The sequence below is a fragment of the Ambystoma mexicanum genome, chromosome 10 (assembly GCF_040938575.1).
Source record: "Ambystoma mexicanum isolate Mex_15411 chromosome 10, UKY_AmexF1_1, whole genome shotgun sequence".
Classification (NCBI taxonomy): Eukaryota; Metazoa; Chordata; class Amphibia; order Caudata; family Ambystomatidae; genus Ambystoma; species Ambystoma mexicanum.
The window spans coordinates 544,702,888-544,721,743 of NC_090932.1; positions in this window are offsets into that span (position 1 = coordinate 544,702,888).

Sequence of the window (18,856 nt, forward strand, 5' to 3'; positions counted from 1 at the left end):
TCATCTCACATTCCACGTAATATGAATTGATATGTTGTATGTATCATTGCTATGTCAGCCTTGAGGACGACCTATGGTCGAAACACGTGTCGGCTGACTCTGTGTGGAGACACTCTATTAAAAAGAACCACTACTATCAATATTATGGATCCAATTCATCATTTTACAGGGCACTAATTTAGGGCACAGCGTGTTTCTGTGTGTCATTTTTATCTTTTCCAATTATTTACTGGGTAAATGGTGGGATCCTGGTACAAAGACACGTGTCACGCAGCTCAGTGCACCCAATTAAGTTCAGTGAGCATAGCGCACATTCAAGCCTTTACCCACCCAAATCGCTTTTCATTTTCAGTGTATGCCCAGCGGTAAACTTTTGACATGCGATGCAGTTTATTACATAAAATACAACGTGTTCTAACAAATTTGGAATAAACTACTCTTCCACAATCGTTGCAGCAAAACTTTCCCTAGTTACATGCGTGGTGTAATGCAACTGCTCAAGTGCTACCTTTAATACTGCTACTGGCATCACAGGCTTTCCAGTGCTATCCTGTCACAATAATGCTTCTGTGGGGGGTAAAGAACACCCCCTTTCCTTTCATAATGTCCTGCTCTTCCTGTGGTGCTCTCCCTTGAATCTCCACTAATTTGGTCATCTGTAATTTATTAAACCTTTCTTGCATCACCATAGCTGTGACTATGTTCTCTTTAACAATAAGCGTATCACAAAACTTGAAATATCTGGAGAATATGCAACCCTCTTGGCTTCTACATCTGCTGCTTCGTTCCTGCAAGAAATAAAGTCTGTTCGCTTAGTGTGAGCTGCACACTTAACGACCGCTATAGCTACTGGGAGTTGTAATGCCTTAGTAAGCCTGTCCAATAAAGATGTGCGCTGCACTGGAGTGCTGTCTGCATGGAAGTAGCCCCTCCTTTTGCAACACCCTAGCCCTGCATGTACGGTTGACCTCACATAGGCGATAGGCATAGTCACTGTACAGCATCACTTCCTGCCCTTCGTGTTTCTCAAGCGCGACAATGAGCGCTATCAATTCTGCTGCTTGCGCTGAAAAGTGAGACGGTAGTCTTGCACTTGCTACCACTTAAAATTCTCCATTTGCTCTGTGTCTATTCATTGCCTTTCTACACTAGTCTGACATATTTTCGAAGAACCATCAATGAAGAGAATTTCTCCTCCCCCAACGCATTTTCCTTCACACAAGGTATATCATCATAGAATTCAACCTAATTAGCACAATCATGCACATGGTCACTCTCTATCACTGGCTCGGCTATAAATGTGTCAGGATTCACTATTTTACACCAGACAATTTTGATTATTGGGTTCCAAATCATTACTTCATAGGCAGAAGCTCTCTGAGATGTCAATGTGCCTTTGGGGTTTTCTAAAATGGAAAACAGAGCATGTTCCACGAAGAGATGCATAGAGCAGTCCATCACAATGCTTGTAGACTTGTCAATTGCGAACGTGGTAGCTGCCAATGTCTGTTCTCAAGGAAAGTGCCCTTTCATAACTGTGTCTAAAATCCCATTGTAATACGCTAGAGGCTTATACCCCAATATCGTCCTCTGTGTAAGCACTGCTGCCATGACTGTCCCATTTGTATGCAAGAATAAGTAAAACTCCTCAGCCTAATTGGGAATCCCCAAAACAGGAGCTGTACTAATTGCTTTTTCAACTCCTCAAATCCTTCCTCCAAGTCCTCAGTCCATTCTATTGTAACTTTGTCCACTTGTGCCTTTTTTAAAGCCTGCAAAAAGAATCTTATGTATGAACTGTAATCAAACACCCAGGCTCTAACATAATTACATAGTCCCAAAAACTGTTGCATCTGTTTTACTGTGTCCGGTTTCACGGTTTTCATAATCGCCTCAGCCCTTTCAGATGTGACCTTCTTTCTCTCATGTGGAATCAACTGTCCTATGTATAACACATCTTCTTGGAAATACTGCAGTTATTCTTTGTCTACTTTGTATACCTTGTCTGCTACGATAGTCATCAGCTGAATCGAGTCTTGTCTGCACTCATCTTCTGTAGTACTAAAAATTAAAATGTCATCTACATACTGTATCAACATACTTTTCAAATCAACATTACTTAAATCCATCTGTAGGACACTGTTAGAGATTTATGGAGACTCACAGTACCCTTGAGTCAAATGAGTATGTTTCAGTCGAGTTTAGCAGAACGTAAATTAAGTCATGTCTTGTGAGTCCTTGTGCAATGGGATGGAGAAAAATGCATTTTTCAAATCAATCACTGTGAACTATCATGCCTCTACTGGGATACTGCTTGTATCGTCGCTAGATTAGGAACTAGATGAAACTCTGCCTCTACAATCTGGTTAATCGGTCTCCAGTCTTGCATGAATCTCCACATCCCTCCCTTTGATTTCTTGATAGAACACACCGCGGTGTTGCACGATGATTCTGACGGTACCAGAATGCCTTGTTTCATCAGTGCTGAAATGGTCTTGAATATGCCCTCATCGGCCTCTCGAGACATGGGGTAATGTCTTGCTTGAGGTAAAATCGCCCCTGGCTTCAACTTTATTTTGACTTGCCCCTTCCCTTTTAACAGACCTACATCATAAGGTCCTGTGGTCCAAGGAGGCCGTGGCTTGGGAGCATGGAGTGAAGACGCGTCTCCCTGGAGCTCCTGCCCGATCATGCCATAGATCCTTCGAATAATGAGGCCAGATCCACGCCAATTCGGTCAAGAAGAGCCTGATATCCCGCAGTAACCGATCCTGCATCTCCTGGCACCAAGTCCGACGTAAATCGGTGCCGGCATCCACAAAAATGAAGTCCTCGAAGTCGGACACCCCGGGGACCAAAGATGGCGGCTGCGACAGCGCTGTAGCCCCACGAAGGAGGAGGGGCTGCACGCAGAAAGAAACTCTGTCTTGGGGCTTGCGGTGTGGAACAGCGGACGGGACCCAGTGCTCGAGACCCTGGCACCCTCCACTTGGCGCCTTCTTGGCACCCCCGATGCCGCAAAGCAGCATCCACGTGGCCTCGGCCGGAGCCGGGCGTCGCATGACTGGTGGTGTGTGGAGCCAATGGAGACCCGGCGCCCCCTTCCCCCTGGAGCGCGCAGCTCAGTTCCCTCTTGCCGGCTGTGCGCCCTGGGCGGGTGTCGAGCTGTGTGCGGTGGGGAGCGGTCCGGCGGGCTCAAAGCCTCATGTGCCCCCCCGCGAGAGGAGCAAGGTAGGCGGATACATAAAAACTCTGGGGCCCCCACCCGGAAGACCTGGGCCCCTGGCGGCACTCCCACGGACCCGTGAGACACAGGCAAATGCCCTGCGCTCCAGTTGGACCTGGGGGACACACCAATACAGAGCGGACATCCTGCTCCCATGGCCTGAGAGGGGAGCCGTCCTCTGTGGACAGAGTGCACATGGGAGGCCGCTGGATCACCCCAGCGCATGGCTACACCGCCCATGGATCAATACAGCAGGGGGCCTGTGAACCCTCAAGATCTGGGGGACCTTCACCGCGAGAGAGACTATCCCTGCAGAGAGGGGCAGGGTGGGGCCCGCGCCCTGCCTTGCATAGCACCCGGCACCCAGGAGTAGATTCCCATTGGAGTGCATACAGAAGAGGAGCTCCTTCCAGCAACCCTGGGCCATTAAGTAGCACTGTCACCCACAAACACTGACCACCAGCAATCACAAAGTGCCCCAAAGCTCCTGCTCTATTGGACACTATTCAGTATCTTGCACAAAGGGCCACGCAACCCCGATTCCTGCACAAACACTGCAGTGCGGGGTACCATCGAACCTGGGCACCCCAGACCCTGGCCCTCAGGGACGACTCTTTGGGGTTTCGGGACCTGCCTTACAGGCGCCCATGCGCTTACGCAACAGCAATTGCCCCCTAAGCAGTGCCACCAAGCCATAGTTGCCGCAATGGAACTTTTACAATAAAGATAACGCAGAACATAGTTAATAGCTGCTCCACGTGCTGGAAGCCCCCTGCCCCAAAGTCCACAATCATCCAAGCCCGAGGGACAAAAGACAAGCATCCTGTCACAAACTATCCTCAAGGCCTTGCAGGGGGCCCCCACGAGAGCGCCCGAAAGCGAAAATAGAACACAGACCCGGGCCTCCCAGGGGAGATCCCACTCTTGCCTTCTTCCATTGCACAAGAGCCGTCAAGCAACATCAGGGATCTGGATCTTCCCATCGCAGCCCGGTGACAGTCTTGAACCACCCTTGAACCACCGGCGCTCAATATCAACCCCAGGGGCACCATTGGACTCGCCACATCAGAGATCACAACCGCATACAACGGCACACACCCTCCCGTAGCAGAGAGACTGGGGACAGGGACACTGCGACAATACTCAGAGGAGTAGGGAGTTGTGATACAGCTGAGGATCGCTGTCCGGCGAGTGCCACGGCCCGCCAGCTGCCCCCTGCTCCGTACTTCACAACCATCAGGTGTCATTCCCCTGGCGCACACAGGAGTTCACCCTTGAACGGCTGCCTGTGACCTGTGTTTGGAACCCGGACCCTCGATCAAATCTCAGGAAACACTCAGCACTGCTTCATCCTCCAGGCCGGCCGGCACGCCATAGACAGCCATGCCGAATTCCAAATGCAAAAATCAAAAACACCATCATGGAGTCATTCAGTGTGGGTAAGAACAAAGATTGGTAAGGACAATCAGATACTAGAGGCCATCAATGGGCTGCGCTCCTTTATAGACACACAAATTGGGGAGGTTAAGGCAGACATGATGCTGATGCGCCAAGACCTGCGCAACCTTTCAGATCACGTGACCACCACAGAGACTGCGCAAAAGGAATCAACGGAGATCCTTAAAGACATGCACGGCAGAGTCCAAGAACTCGAGAAACGCAACAAGTTCCTAGAAAAGAGGGCCGAAGACGCCGAAGGGTGCTCCGGACAAAATAATGTGCGCCTAGTCGGAATTCCCGAAGGAATGGAGGGCCCCAACCCAACCAACTTCATAGAGACCCTTATACAACAAGAAGTAGGTGCCGCCAGCCTCTCGCAAGGCTTCGCGGTCGAGCGAGCACATAGATTCTTACAGAAGAAACCACCGCCTGGCTTCCATCCACGCGGAATGATAGCCAGAATCCTCAACTTTCAGGACAGGGAGGCGGTTCTACAATTCTCGCAAGAGGGGGGGAATCAGCAGAGGCAACGCCAGGATTGCCATCTAGCCGGACTACACACCCCTAGTGCAAAGGGCGAGGAACACTTTCATCCCAATCAAGGCCAGACTACGCCAGCTGAACATTAAGTACATGCTGATGTATCCCTTGAGGCTTAAGATAATATATAAAGGCAGAGCAATTTTCCTGGAGTCGCCGGCGGCGGTCACCATGTGGCTTGAACATAACAACTTGGCGGATGGGGTGGGGAGGGCGCCATAACCCCCGCCACTTAGTGGAGAGGTGCCCTGCGCAGAGAGACAGTTCCCATGGACAGCAAAGAAGACGGGGATGTCCTCCCTGGAGGAGTCGGGAGGGGACCTGGCAGTCTGCCCCCTGGCCCGGCGGCGGTGAGCGTGGTCTGAAGCGAAGGAGCGGGCACCGGCAGAGCAGGAAAGGCATTAGGGCGGCTCCATCAGGAGTCGCGAAAGGTACTGTGAAGGCCCCTCGCCTGGCCTGGCTGGACTGGCTCTGTGGGGGCCTGGCCTTGGAGGGAGAGGCGTCCACCCAATGGTGTTGAGGAGCTGGGTGAGGATCCGGGAGTCTGTCCCCCGCGACGGCTGGGGTGAGCGCGTAGGGGAGCGGCGGAGCGGGCCCCGGCAGAGCAGGACAGGCAAAAGGGAGGTCCCGTCGGGGGCCACGAAAGGCATTGGGGGCATCCCTGCCTGGCCCGACTGGGCTGGTTCTGCGGGGGTCCACCCTTGGCGGAGGCAGCGACCGCCCAATGGCTTAGAGGAGCGATGCAAGCCCTAATAAGAGAGATTGCAGAAGCGCTGGACCGGGGCACAGCGTAGGACTCCAGTCAGCGGCGTGAATCAATTAGGCGGCACAAGGGAGCAGCATAACCTCCCAGACCCGAGTGGCACTTCTGAACCCCTCTCCGAGGAAAGGCAGGAGGTAGCGGTTTACCCCCACGGAGAGGAGCCTGGAACAGTGCACACTATTGGGCAGCTCTAGGAGCTGGACTGTTGAGCAATAACCTGAGCGGCCAGAGACAAGGACCACCGAAGAAAGTACAGTTGGGAAAAGGGTTTTGGAGACCCCTTGGGAAGTGAGTGGGGCCTCCCGGGCATGGACATGGCTGCGAAAGTGAAGGGGAAGAGTGGGAAAGTGTTATCGACCCCGGGGGAGGCCCCCGGTACCCTTCCTAATATTTGGCCGATCCAGGAAGCGAGGGAAACAACTAAGACTGCAAAGGGGGACCTGGAGAGAAGTGATCCACCCCTCGACGGGAGAGTACGGCCACAATGTCATGGCAGGACTTTAGGGGGGAGATGCACGCCCTGCAGACCATCTTAGCGAAGACGTTCCAGGACCAATTCCAGATTCTTCAAGCAGACCTCAACTCGGCCCTAGGTGAAATTAAACAGGAGTTGCAACAGCAGGGCGAGCGGGCGGACTTGCTGTAGAGGGGTCTGCAAGAATTGGACGAAGAGGTGACGGCCAACAGCGAGGCAATTGAAAGGCTTGACACAGCTACGCATAATCTGGAAATTCAAATGGAGGACATGGAAAACAGGCCCCGTCGAATCAACATAAGAGTCAAAATGCTACTGGAAACCGTCCAGGACAAGGACTTAAAAGGGGTGACACAATCTATTTTTGCAGGGATCCTGGGAATCTCACCCCCGGAAAAGATTGAGCTCGATCGAGTCCACAGAGTTCCCCGGGGAGGCACAGGAGCGCAGTCAAGGCCTAGAGATGTTCTGGCGGCGTTCGCCAGGTATGCTCAAAAGGAGGAAGTCCTCCAGGAGGCGAGGAGACATGAGCCTATCATGTATCACGAGCATCGCATAGCGTTGTTTCAGGATTTGGCAAGCAGTACTCTAACGAAGAGGCGCCAGATGTGCCCGGTTCTAAAGGTCCTAAATGCGAGAGGGGTCAAATATAAGTGGACCTTCCCATTCGGATTACTGTTTGAGTGGGAGGGATCTCAGAGGCGCATAACTACAGTACAGGAGGGAGCGAGTATTTTACGCCTGGACCTGGACGACGCCACCCCCACAAGATCTAGAAAGGAGACCGCAACAGCTGGAATGAAGCCTAGGCAATGGGCTTGGACAACGGTGGGGGAGAAAAGGAGGAAAATGAAGCCGAATGCAAAAAGTATTACGGACAGCAATAAGGATGGATCCGGAGTGGGGGTAGGGGATGCACAAGAGGAAACCTCAATTAAGTAGTAACGTTATATGGGTGGTGGGTGTCATGATCTCTGCTTCCAAAAGGTCAGGGTTTTCCCAACTCCCTTGGAAGCAGATCCATAACCCAGGTTCCGAGTGCCAACCAGTCCCAATTGGGACCTTTTGGACCCAGTCCTGGCGCCAGTGGCACCAGGCTCATAAATATGCCCAGTCCCAGCGCTGGAAGCGCCGGGCTCATAATGCTTGGGTGGACTTACCTGCAGCAGACCATGCTGCTTACTTGCCTGCCAGTTGAGCCTCTGATCCTCTTCTGTTTGGAACTACTTTTCCTGTTGGGTGGGGCAGGAGCCACTCCCTAGATTCAGAACACTGGAACTCTTCTGGAAAGCAGGAACTCTTTTCTTAGGCGTGGCTGTGGAAGGAGACACCTAAGCACTACAGGAGGCTATTTAAACCACACCCGATGGATGAATCTTGCTTTGCGGTATTCTGCATCCTCTGCAGCAGAATGCTCATCGTGTCTTCTGCATCTGATCCTGGGCCTAAGGAAAAAGGCTTACCATCCTGAATCCAGTCTTCAGCAACACCTATAAAGACAAGAAAGAACAGGTTAGCATTACGGTCTTCAGTGACAGCTCTTCACTTACCTGGTCCATCGGCTGTCACCAACGCCTCGCGCTGCATTCCGGCATCTGAAAGACAAAGGCTTACCTACTCTTCGTGCGCTCCGGAGGTCTTCACACTGCATTCCGGCATCTGAAAGACAAAAGCTTACCAACTCTTCGCACGCTCCGGAGGCCTTCGGCGCTGCATCCCGCATCTGAAAGACAAAACAAGGTGCGTTTAAAGACATTGGGGAACTTTAATACTCACGTGCCATTACTCCTTTCCACATCTAACCCAGTGGGTATTCCGGCACCCTGCAGCCGCTCTGAACTTGTACCTGCAAAATAAAAAGACAGTTAGAGCGCATCGTGAAGCAGGCAACAAGCGCTTACTTACGTGCTTCCAGGCGCTTCTATTCATCACACGGGCTCCATCTTCAACTCACTTCAGCCCGTCATCCGCCATCGCCGGAACCCTGCAAAACAAGAGACATCATTACTAAAGACTTTAAAGACATTAGAATTACTCGAAACTTACCGTTCGTGCAGTAAACGACGGACAGCAGTCCTCTGAAGTCAAGAGGCCTGCTCCCCTTATCCAGTGAAGAAACTGGTTACAGCACCCTGCCCCGAGGCAGATGGAGAGCACAGCGTTCACTTACCTAAGGTGAGAGCGTTAACCTTTGGGGGTTCTACAGGAGAAGAGAAAGGGAAGAAGAGAGAGACATTCAATAACCCAGTTCCTTAATCCCATATTTTCTATCTGCAGACATCTTACCCTTCGAGTCAGACATACAGTGCACAGAGGTCCAGCCCAAAGAGCCAGCCGTGTGTTACACATCACCTTTGAAGATACGGTATACGCCCAGTCAAGACCGGCGCCTCTACGGGAATCAGGTGAGCGTTACAGAACGCAAAGCCTACCACAAAACTCCCGTCCAGGCGCTATGGAAACCTCGGATACCGACCAGCTAGCCCAGTTACTTGGGGAACTAAGGGCAGAAGTGCATGCAGCCCGTCAGGAAACGAACGCTCTAAGAAGGGAACTGATTATTTCCAAGGAGCGAACAGATGATCTCGCTAGACAATTGCTACAGTCACAAGCCGGACAGACCCCGTTACCCGCATCTGGGGGAAATCTTCCTTCTACATCCTCTATGAATCCAGTGCAGATCAACCTACCTGGGAATGTACCTCTGGCTCCGCCCGAACGATTTTCTGGTGACCCAAAGAGGTTTGCAGTATTTATCAATCAGTGCCGGTTGCATTTCTTATGCCGGCCAGCAGCCTTTCCAACTGATCAAGCTAAAGTAGCTTTCGTGCTTTCGTACCTTAGTGGCAATGCGGCAGACTGGTCTATCCCTCTAGTAAATCAAGATGATCCGGTCCTCCATGATTTTCAAGCTTTTCAGCTCAGTATGGAAAAACTGTTCGCAAGACATTCACAGGGGCAGGCCTTGGACAATGAGCTTCTTTCGTTGCGACAAGGTAATCAAGACATTTTGGCTTATATTGCGTCTTTCAACAGACTGATAGTGGAAACTCAATGGCCTGAGGACAAAAGGATTACGCTGTTTTATAGAGGTCTACGTGGAGAGCTCAAAGATGTGTTAGCCCAAGTAGTGAATCCCCCACAAGATTGTTCGGACTATATAGACTTAGTCGTTCAAATAGATCACAGACTGCAGAACAGGAAGGCCGATCGTTCCAAGTTTGATGCTCGAGTATTTTCCAAACCGCCAACTCCTTCCAAAGGAGTAGACTCCAGGGAACCCATGCAAATAGGGGGTCTGAAAGGTCCTCTAACACAAAAGGAGCGGGAAAGGAGAAAACGGTTGCAATTATGCCTCTATTGCGGAAACTCAGGGCACTTTCTTCGAGACTGTCCGGTGAAACCTGCCAAGAAGGCAGTAGGAGCTGCAGTTACCAAAGTTACAAACTCTGAGCAGGGAAACGACCTCGCCCGACAAGAATAGAGGTCCTCTTGCCGAGCGTGAAAACCAGTTCCGTGACCTCGCATTTCGTGATACCTATGGTCCTCATTAGCCCTGATAATCTGGATCGATTACATGCAATTGAAGCTTACGTCGACAGCGGTGCCATCGGCAATTATGTGGATCATGAAATGGTTTTGAGGATGAATCTAACTCTTTGTCCCAAGGCTGTAAAGGACGTCATTACTACGGTGGATGGTACGGAGATAGCCTCCGGGCCAGTAACGCATACCACTAAAGAGGTGACGCTAGTAAGTCAAGATGGACACCAGGAGAAGATCGTGTTCGATGTGATCAAGGCCCCTCAGTTTCAGATTATTCTAGGAATACCTTGGTTAGAGAAACACAATCCTCTGATCGATTGGCGAGCAAGAACGGTCCAGTTTCCAGAATGTGTCTCTACTTGTCACCCTCCACCTGGTGTTGCACTGGCAGCAATTTCTTCAGAGACTCCCCAGTTACCTCCCGAATACCTAGAATACCAAGATGTTTTCCGGAAGGATCAGGCTAACTCTCTACCTCCTCATAGGTCTTATGACTGCCAGATAGACCTGATACCTGGATCTACTCCTCCTTGTAGTAGAATTTATGCCCTCACCGAGCCTGAGAACCTTCACCTTCGACAATACCTGGATCAATACCTGGCAAATGGGTTTATTCGTCCTTCCAAGTCCCCTGCTTCTTCAGCTTTGTTCTTCGTTCCAAAAAAGGAAGGAGACCTTAGAACTTGTATAGATTATCGCTCCCTGAACCAGATCACCGTTAAGAATAGATATCCGTTACCTTTGATCCCTGAACTACTGGACCAAGTCAGAAAAGCATGCATATATACAAAGCTGGATCTTAGAGGAGCTTACCACTTGGTACGAGTAAAAGAGGGCGATGAATGGAAGACGGCCTTCCGCACCAAGTATGGGCTATTTGAATATCAGGTCATGCCCTTCGGACTTTGCAATGCCCCGGCCGCCTTTCAATATTTTATGAACGATGTCCTCAGAGAGCTCATAGATGTGTGTGTTGTTGTTTACATTGACGACATCCTCGTTTATTCTTCATCGGAATCTGAACATCGGAAACACGTGAAAATGGTCCTCGAAAGATTGCGGCAACACAAACTTTTCGCTAAATTGGAAAAATGTGTTTTCAACGTGACTGAAGTTGAATTCTTGGGATTCATATTATCACCTGGCGGAGTGCGTATGGATTCAAAGAAGGTCGATGCAGTTCTCAAATGGCCATCACCATCCTCCGTAAAAGGTGTGCAAAGCATGTTAGGCTTCGCTAACTTTTACCGCAGGTTTATCCCCGAATTCTCTCGAATAGTCCAGCCCATCACTGCCTTGTTAAAGAAAAACAAACGTTTTGAATGGTCTACCGAGGCGGAACAAGCTTTCCAGGATTTGAAGACTAAATTTATCTCTGCACCAATCTTAAAACACCCTCGCCCCGAACTTCCCTACATCGTGGAAACTGATGCTTCAAGCCTTGCCATGGGGGCAGTTCTATCACAAAAGGACCCGGTAACCAATCAGTTGCATCCCGTGGCATTTTGGTCCCGCAAATTCTCGCCTCCTGAAATCAATTACACGATTACTGACAAGGAACTTCTGGCTATCAAGTCTGCCTTTAAGGCTTGGCGGCATTATCTGCTGGGGGCCCGACACACCATTACTGTGATTACGGATCACCGAAACCTGCAATATTTGAAAACCGCAAAAGCCCAATCCTCTAGACAACTCCGTTGGGCATTATTCTTTGCCGAGTTTGACTTCATAATTACCTATCGACCTGGTACAAAGAACGGTAAAGCTGATGCCCTTTCTCGGATGGGAGTGGAAGAACACTTGATCAACCCTAAACCTGTACCAATCATTCCCGAACAAAGAATTCTGGGTGTAATCGCCACAGAATCCATAGAGGAAGTTAAGGATAAAGCCAGGCAACTTGTAACTCCAGCAGACATACAGAATTGGCATCTGCAGGGAAAGGACTTTGCAGTAAAGGACAACTTATTGTATTTCCAAGAACGATTATACCTACCCAGCACAGATTTACAGAAAAAAGTAATCTCTTGTTATCACGATTCTTTAATGGAAGGACATCCCGGTATGGCCAAGACCTCAGAAAAGATCAAGCGCTACTTCTGGTGGCCGTCTTGGAAAAAAGATATCAGAGACTTTATAATGTCCTGTGGAGTATGCGCCCAAAACAAGAGTCAAAAGGAAAGACCAGCAGGCCTCTTACACCCTATTGACATCCCACCTCGCCCTTGGCATACGCTTTCTATGGACTTCATCACCGATCTACCTCCATGCTCCGGATACAATACGATTCTAGTAATCGTGGACTTATTCTCCAAGATGGCGCATTTCATTCCGCTCAAAGGCTTGCCAACAGCAGCAACTCTGGCCCGAGAATTTCTCGAAAACATCGTCCAACTGCACGGTTTTCCTTCGGTTCTAATTTCGGATCGAGGTAGTCAATTTATTTCTCATTTTTGGCGAAGTTGCTGTCGGTCGGCTCAAATTGATGTGAGACTATCGACCAGTCACCACCCTCAGACCGACGGACAAACCGAGAGGACCAATCAAACTCTGGAACAGTATTTACGCTGCATGCTGCAACATACTGAAAAAACTTGGAAAGACATCCTTTGGATAGCCGAATATGCCTACAATAACTCTGTCCATTCGGGAACTGGGAAAACCCCGTTTTTTCTTTTGTACGGCAGTCACCCTCGAACCTCGGAGTTGGATCCCCTCCAAGATCTTGAAACACCAGCAGTAGACTACCTGCATTCTACAATCACCCAAGCCTTTAAGGAAGCTGTTTCTCACCTTCAAAGGGCTAAAGAACAATACAAGAAAGGAGCAGATCAACATCGGAAGGAAGCCCCTCAATATCAAGTAGGGGATCAAGTCTGGTTATCCACCAAATATCTACCTCTAAAAGGGCCACGCACATTCAACCCAAGATACCTTGGTCCCTATTCCATCACTACCATAGTAAACCCAGTAGCGGTCAAGTTGGACTTGCCCCCGCACATGAAGATACATCCGGTCTTCCACGTCTCTCTATTAAAACCCGTGCAACCTCAAACCCGACTAACTAAATCTCCAAAACCTATCCTAGTTGATGGAGAACTCGAGTTTGAAGTCAAAAGCATTCTGGACTCCAAGATCTCCAAATCTAAACTATTTTACCTAATTGACTGGAAAGGCTACGGCCCCCAAGAGAGATCCTGGGAACCTGCTGAATATGTCCACGCTCCTCGCCTAATCAAAAGATTTCACCGAACATTTCCTGACAAGCCAAAACCCCCGGAGAAGCCCGGTTTGGGAGGGGCCTTGAGGGGGGGTACTGTCATGATCTCTGCTTCCAAAAGGTCAGGGTTTTCCCAACTCCCTTGGAAGCAGATCCATAACCCAGGTTCCGAGTGCCAACCAGTCCCAATTGGGACCTTTTGGACCCAGTCCTGGCGCCAGTGGCACCAGGCTCATAAATATGCCCAGTCCCAGCGCTGGAAGCGCCAGGCTCATAATGCTTGGGTGGATTTACCTGCAGCAGACCATGCTGCTTACTTGCCTGCCAGTTGAGCCTCTGATCCTCTTCTGTTTGGAATTACTTTTCCTGTTGGGCGGGGTAGGAGCCACTCCCTAGATTCAGAACACTGGAACTCTTCTGGAAAGCAGGAACTCTTTTCTTAGGCGTGGCTGTGGAAGGAGACACCTAAGCACTACAGGAGGCTATTTAAACCACACCCGATGGATGAATCTTGCTTTGCGTTATTCTGCATCCTCTGCAGCAGAACGCTCATCGTGTCTTCTGCATCTGATCCTGGGCCTAAGGAAAAAGGCTTACCATCCTGAATCCAGTCTTCAGCAACACCTATAAAGACAAGAAAGAACAGGTTAGCATTACGGTCTTCAGTGACAGCTCTTCACTTACCTGGTCCATCGGCTGTCACCAACGCCTCGCGCTGCATTCCGGCATCTGAAAGACAAAGGCTTACCTACTCTTCGTGCGCTCCGGAGGTCTTCACACTGCATTCCGGCATCTGAAAGACAAAAGCTTACCAACTCTTCGCACGCTCCGGAGGCCTTCGGCGCTGCATCCCGCATCTGAAAGACCAAACAAGGTGCGTTTAAAGACATTGGGGAACTTTAATACTCACGTGCCATTACTCCTTTCCACATCTAACCCAGTGGGTATTCCGGCACCCTGCAGCCGCTCCGAACTTGTACCTGCAAAATAAAAAGACAGTTAGAGCGCATCGTGAAGCAGGCAACAAGCGCTTACTTACGTGCTTCCAGGCGCTTCTATTCATCACACGGGCTCCATCTTCAACTCACTTCAGCCCGTCATCCGCCATCGCCGGAACCCTGCAAAACAAGAGACATCCTTACTAAAGACTTTAAAGACATTAGAATTACTCGAAACTTACCGTTCGTGCAGTAAACGACGGACAGCAGTCCTCTGAAGTCAAGAGGCCTGCTCCCCTTATCCAGTGAAGAAACTGGTTACAGCACCCTGCCCCGAGGCAGATGGAGAGCACAGCGTTCACTTACCTAAGGTGAGAGCGTTAACCTTTGGGGGTTCTACAGGAGAAGAGAAAGGGAAGAAGAGAGAGACATTCAATAACCCAGTTCCTTAATCCCATATTTTCTATCTGCAGACATCTTACCCTTCGAGTCAGACATACAGTGCACAGAGGTCCAGCCCAAAGAGCCAGCCGTGTGTTACACATCACTTTTGACCCAGTCAAGACCGGCGCCTCTACGGGAATCAGGTGAGCGTTACAGTGGGCCACTAAAGGGGTAAATTGGCAGGGAGGTGAGCATCCTTCTATGAATCGGTAAGGATGGATATATCCGAGAAGTGGGGGGTGAGGGAGGCGGGAAGGGCACGCCCTTCTGGGGGTGGGGGAGCGATGGGGGGTGGGGAGGGGGTCTGGGCAGCAGAGGCTTCACACAAGGGCCAGGGTATGGAGAGTGGGGACTTTATCCAGCGTCAGGAGAGGTAGGGAGGGATCAAGGGGGACAGCTGGATTGACCTGTCGGTGGGGCACCCAAACAAGAGGAGGTCCCGGGGGGAGGTCAGGTGCCATAGCATTGGAGGTATATTAACCCACTCTGAAGTGGCTAACGCATAATGTGAGGGGTTTGAACACACCGCTCAAGGGGAAAAAATTAGAGCAATTTACGAGGAGAGAGAATCCAGACATTCTGGGATTGCAAGAAACGCACCTCAGGTCCAAAGACCAGGAGCACCTCAAGTTGCGGGGGTTTGAACTGATATGACAAGCATCGGGGGGAGTAGATCAGTGGGGGTAGCCTTTGCTATCAAAAACTCAGTGGGCTTTAGGACGTCTGAAATTGTTAGGGACAAAGAAGGCAGGTACATAATAGTCCTCGGGGTACATCAGAACAACCCGTACACTTTGGCAGTAGGGTATGTGCCAAATGCAGGACAGGAGCAATTTCTGACACGCATTTTGGGGATACTGGAGGAAAAGGCACAGGGACCAATCATCCTGTTAGGCGATCTTAACATAGCCTGGGAGAAGGAACGGGATAGATCGGGGCGCCCGGTGGGAGGTGGAGGGGCAGTGATGTCGACAGAACTAAAGGATAGCATACGGGGTGCAGGGTTGAGAGATGTGTGGCGGGAGGTCAGGGGGGGAAGAAGGGTACACTTTCCTGTCAGGGGTCCATGGATCCCAATCTAGAATAGACTATATCTGGGTGACCTTGAGTCTGGTGGGTCGGGTTCGGGAGGTGGCAACGGGTCCCATAGGTATAGCGGATCACAAAGTGGTGTCTATGAAAATGGACCTGGGTCATAGGGAAAGAGGGGTATGGACTTGGAGGTACCCGGGGGGCGTGGCCAGCGAGCATGCCGTGAGGACGTGTGCTCGAGAAGCTCCTGCCCGCGATCCTGTTACGGGTGAAATCGCGCCGACTTAACAACCCCACAAACGCCCGAAAATAACAAATCCAGAAAGAGGAGCCTCTTCCCCATACCTGGAAACTACTCCCAAGGAAAACTGAGCTGGACAAGTCCAGAAACGGGACCGGAGAAGAGGTGCCCCTCGGCCCCGCAAGATGGCAGCGCCCATGACACCAGTGGGAGAGGGGGACTGGAGCTCCCGGACGAAGAGACTCTGAGACCCCGGCGGACCAGCGCAGACCACCCCACGCTTGTCCCTCCATCACGCTGTGAAGACTTGCCCCCGAACCGCTGGAGATCTGGTGGGGCAGCCCTCGGCTCTGTGTGTGGCTGGAGCCGCGGTGCGAAATTGGGAGGAAGAGGCGGACACCTGGGCGAGCGGGAGCCCCTCTCCTCAATCAGTGCCCTCGGAGGTCCTGCCTCGGGCGAAAGGCGGCGAAACAACGGTGCCGCTTACACAGATCGGGAGACACATTACGCGACTCCCGTCGTGCTGAGTCGGAGAAGGAGCGGGAGAGACGCCCGGAGCTGGAGAACGGAACGCGGACTGCGGCGTCCGCGGAGGCCTGCTGCGCAGGGAGGTGAGTCCCGGGCTTGTGCGGATCCCGGGGAGGCCAAGCTGCAGCCCCCACCCCAGTGAGGCCACATATTACCCCTTGATTACCACGGGCCGGAAGAGGCTTCTCCTCGCTGCAACTGAGAGGCTGGACACACGCAAACGAAGGTCGCACACCGCAGGCACAACCTGAGGCGACGCATGAACCCATAAATGGAACCGAACCGCAGCACAACGCAAACAAGAACTTGCTACTGGGGCTGACTCAGGGATTGCGACCAACTGGCCATAGAGGAGCCTAAGGCTCATAAAGTACCCTACCTAACACTGGACCTAAAGGCAGAGATGCCCCCGTCTAAAGCAAATGCAAAACTAACAACAACAATGGACTCCTACACGACGGTCAGGCCCAAGCAGCCATTACAGCAGGACCCAGACCCCAATGCAGCGCCGCCACAGCCGGAGGCAGAACCCAAGGACACACTGGTCCTTCAAGCTATTGCAGCACTGCGCACCTCTATCGAAACAAAAATAGGGGAAATGAGGGCGGATATGCAACTCATGCGACAAGATGCCCGCAACCTAACGGAGAGAGTAAACACGAATGAAGCTACCCTGCGAGACAACGTCGCTAACACCTCAGACCTGAAGGCAAAGGTAACGGAATTGGAACTGAAAGTAGCGAGGCTGGAGGCGAGATCTGAGGATGTGGAAGGCCGCGCACGGCGCAATAATGTTAGGATCCTGGGGGTCCCGGAGGACATGGAAGGCTCGGACCCTACAGACTTTGTAGAGACATTGCTCCTACAAGAAATCGAGGCGGGGAAACTTTCCCAGGGGTTCTCAGTGGAGCGTGCCCACAGATCTCTCCAAAAGCGCCCCCCCCGGGGTCGCACCCGCGCCCGATAATAGCAAAAATCCTCAACTTCCGCGACAGGGAAATAATACTGCGCCACTCCAGAGAAGGCGAAGCGATTAGAAGACAGGACTCCAGAATAGTCATATACCCTGATTACACTCCTACGGTACAGCGAGCCAGAAACTCCTTTATACCAGTGAAAGCCAGGTTACGAACGCTTAATATAAAACACATGTTGCTCTACCCATCTCGCCTTAAAGTCTTATACAAAGGGAAGGCAATCTTCTTAGAGACTCCAGAGGCGGCAACCATGTGGATAGAGCATAACAATTTGGCCGAGAACGGAGAGGATCATCAGGAAAACAGATAGGAGCGAAATGAACAACAAAATGAACACCCATGAAAGGTCCCACACTGGAGATGAGACACTTAACCGGATACTGCAAGGGACCGCACTGAGAATATAGCTACGTCGGGCAGGACCACGAAGAACCACAAGCAAATACACCGCTGACACCCCCCCTCACGGAAAGTGCAGGCCAAATGCCTACACACCACCCGCGCCGAAAGGCCTGGAGAGGCCCAGAAGGCTTGGGAGCCCCTGAGCGCTGCAAGCTAGAAGCAACTGCTGGGGGGAGTTTGCAGTTAAACGTTTTTGGTTATTCATCCGTTCAGATGAAAGTTACAACAGTTGGTAAGTCTCCAGAATGTATCGACTTGAATGAGGGGGAGAGGGCTGAAGGGGGCGACACTCTGAGGGTAACCTCCCTACAAGACATCGTGATCAGCAACCTCCAACCTAAAGTAAAATGGCGGGGAATGTGAAAATAATGACATGGAACGTGAGGGGTCTTGGTACTTACCTCCGAAGGAACAGAATTAAGTCATATTTACAGAGGAAAAAGGTTGGGATAGCGCTCTTGCAAGAGACGCACTGCACAACGACATCTATGGACAAACTTCAGGAGCACTGGGGGGGACAGGGATTTGGTACTGCTTACTCGAAATATGCTAGAGGGGTATACACATGGATCCACCCCCAGCTCCCCTTTCGACTATCCAAATTTATTACCGATCCTGAGGGCAGGTATGTGATTGTATGGGGACACATCGAACAACAAGAGTTATGCATAGTGAACACTTACCTACCTAACAACAGCATCCCAGCCTACCTGGCTTCGATATACGACATAACCACTCTACATCGAGACAGCCTTTTTATTTGGGCTGGTGATTTCAATTGTGTGCGGGATCCCACGCTAGATAGGTCGCTACCACCGCCTACCACCACTATGACTGCCTCGACAGCACTAAACATGCTGATAGACAGACTAGAATTGGCTGATATATGGAGAGAACTCCACCCCCACACACGAAATTACTCCTACTTCTCATCCCCACATGGCCTCCACATGAGGCTAGACTACATTTTTATCGGCAGGGAACACCTATCCCAGATGGAAGGAGCAGAATACTTAGGAAGGACAATCTCGGACCACTCCCCCCTAATGGTAAATTGGAATCGTGCCGGCCCCAGGCCCCCCAT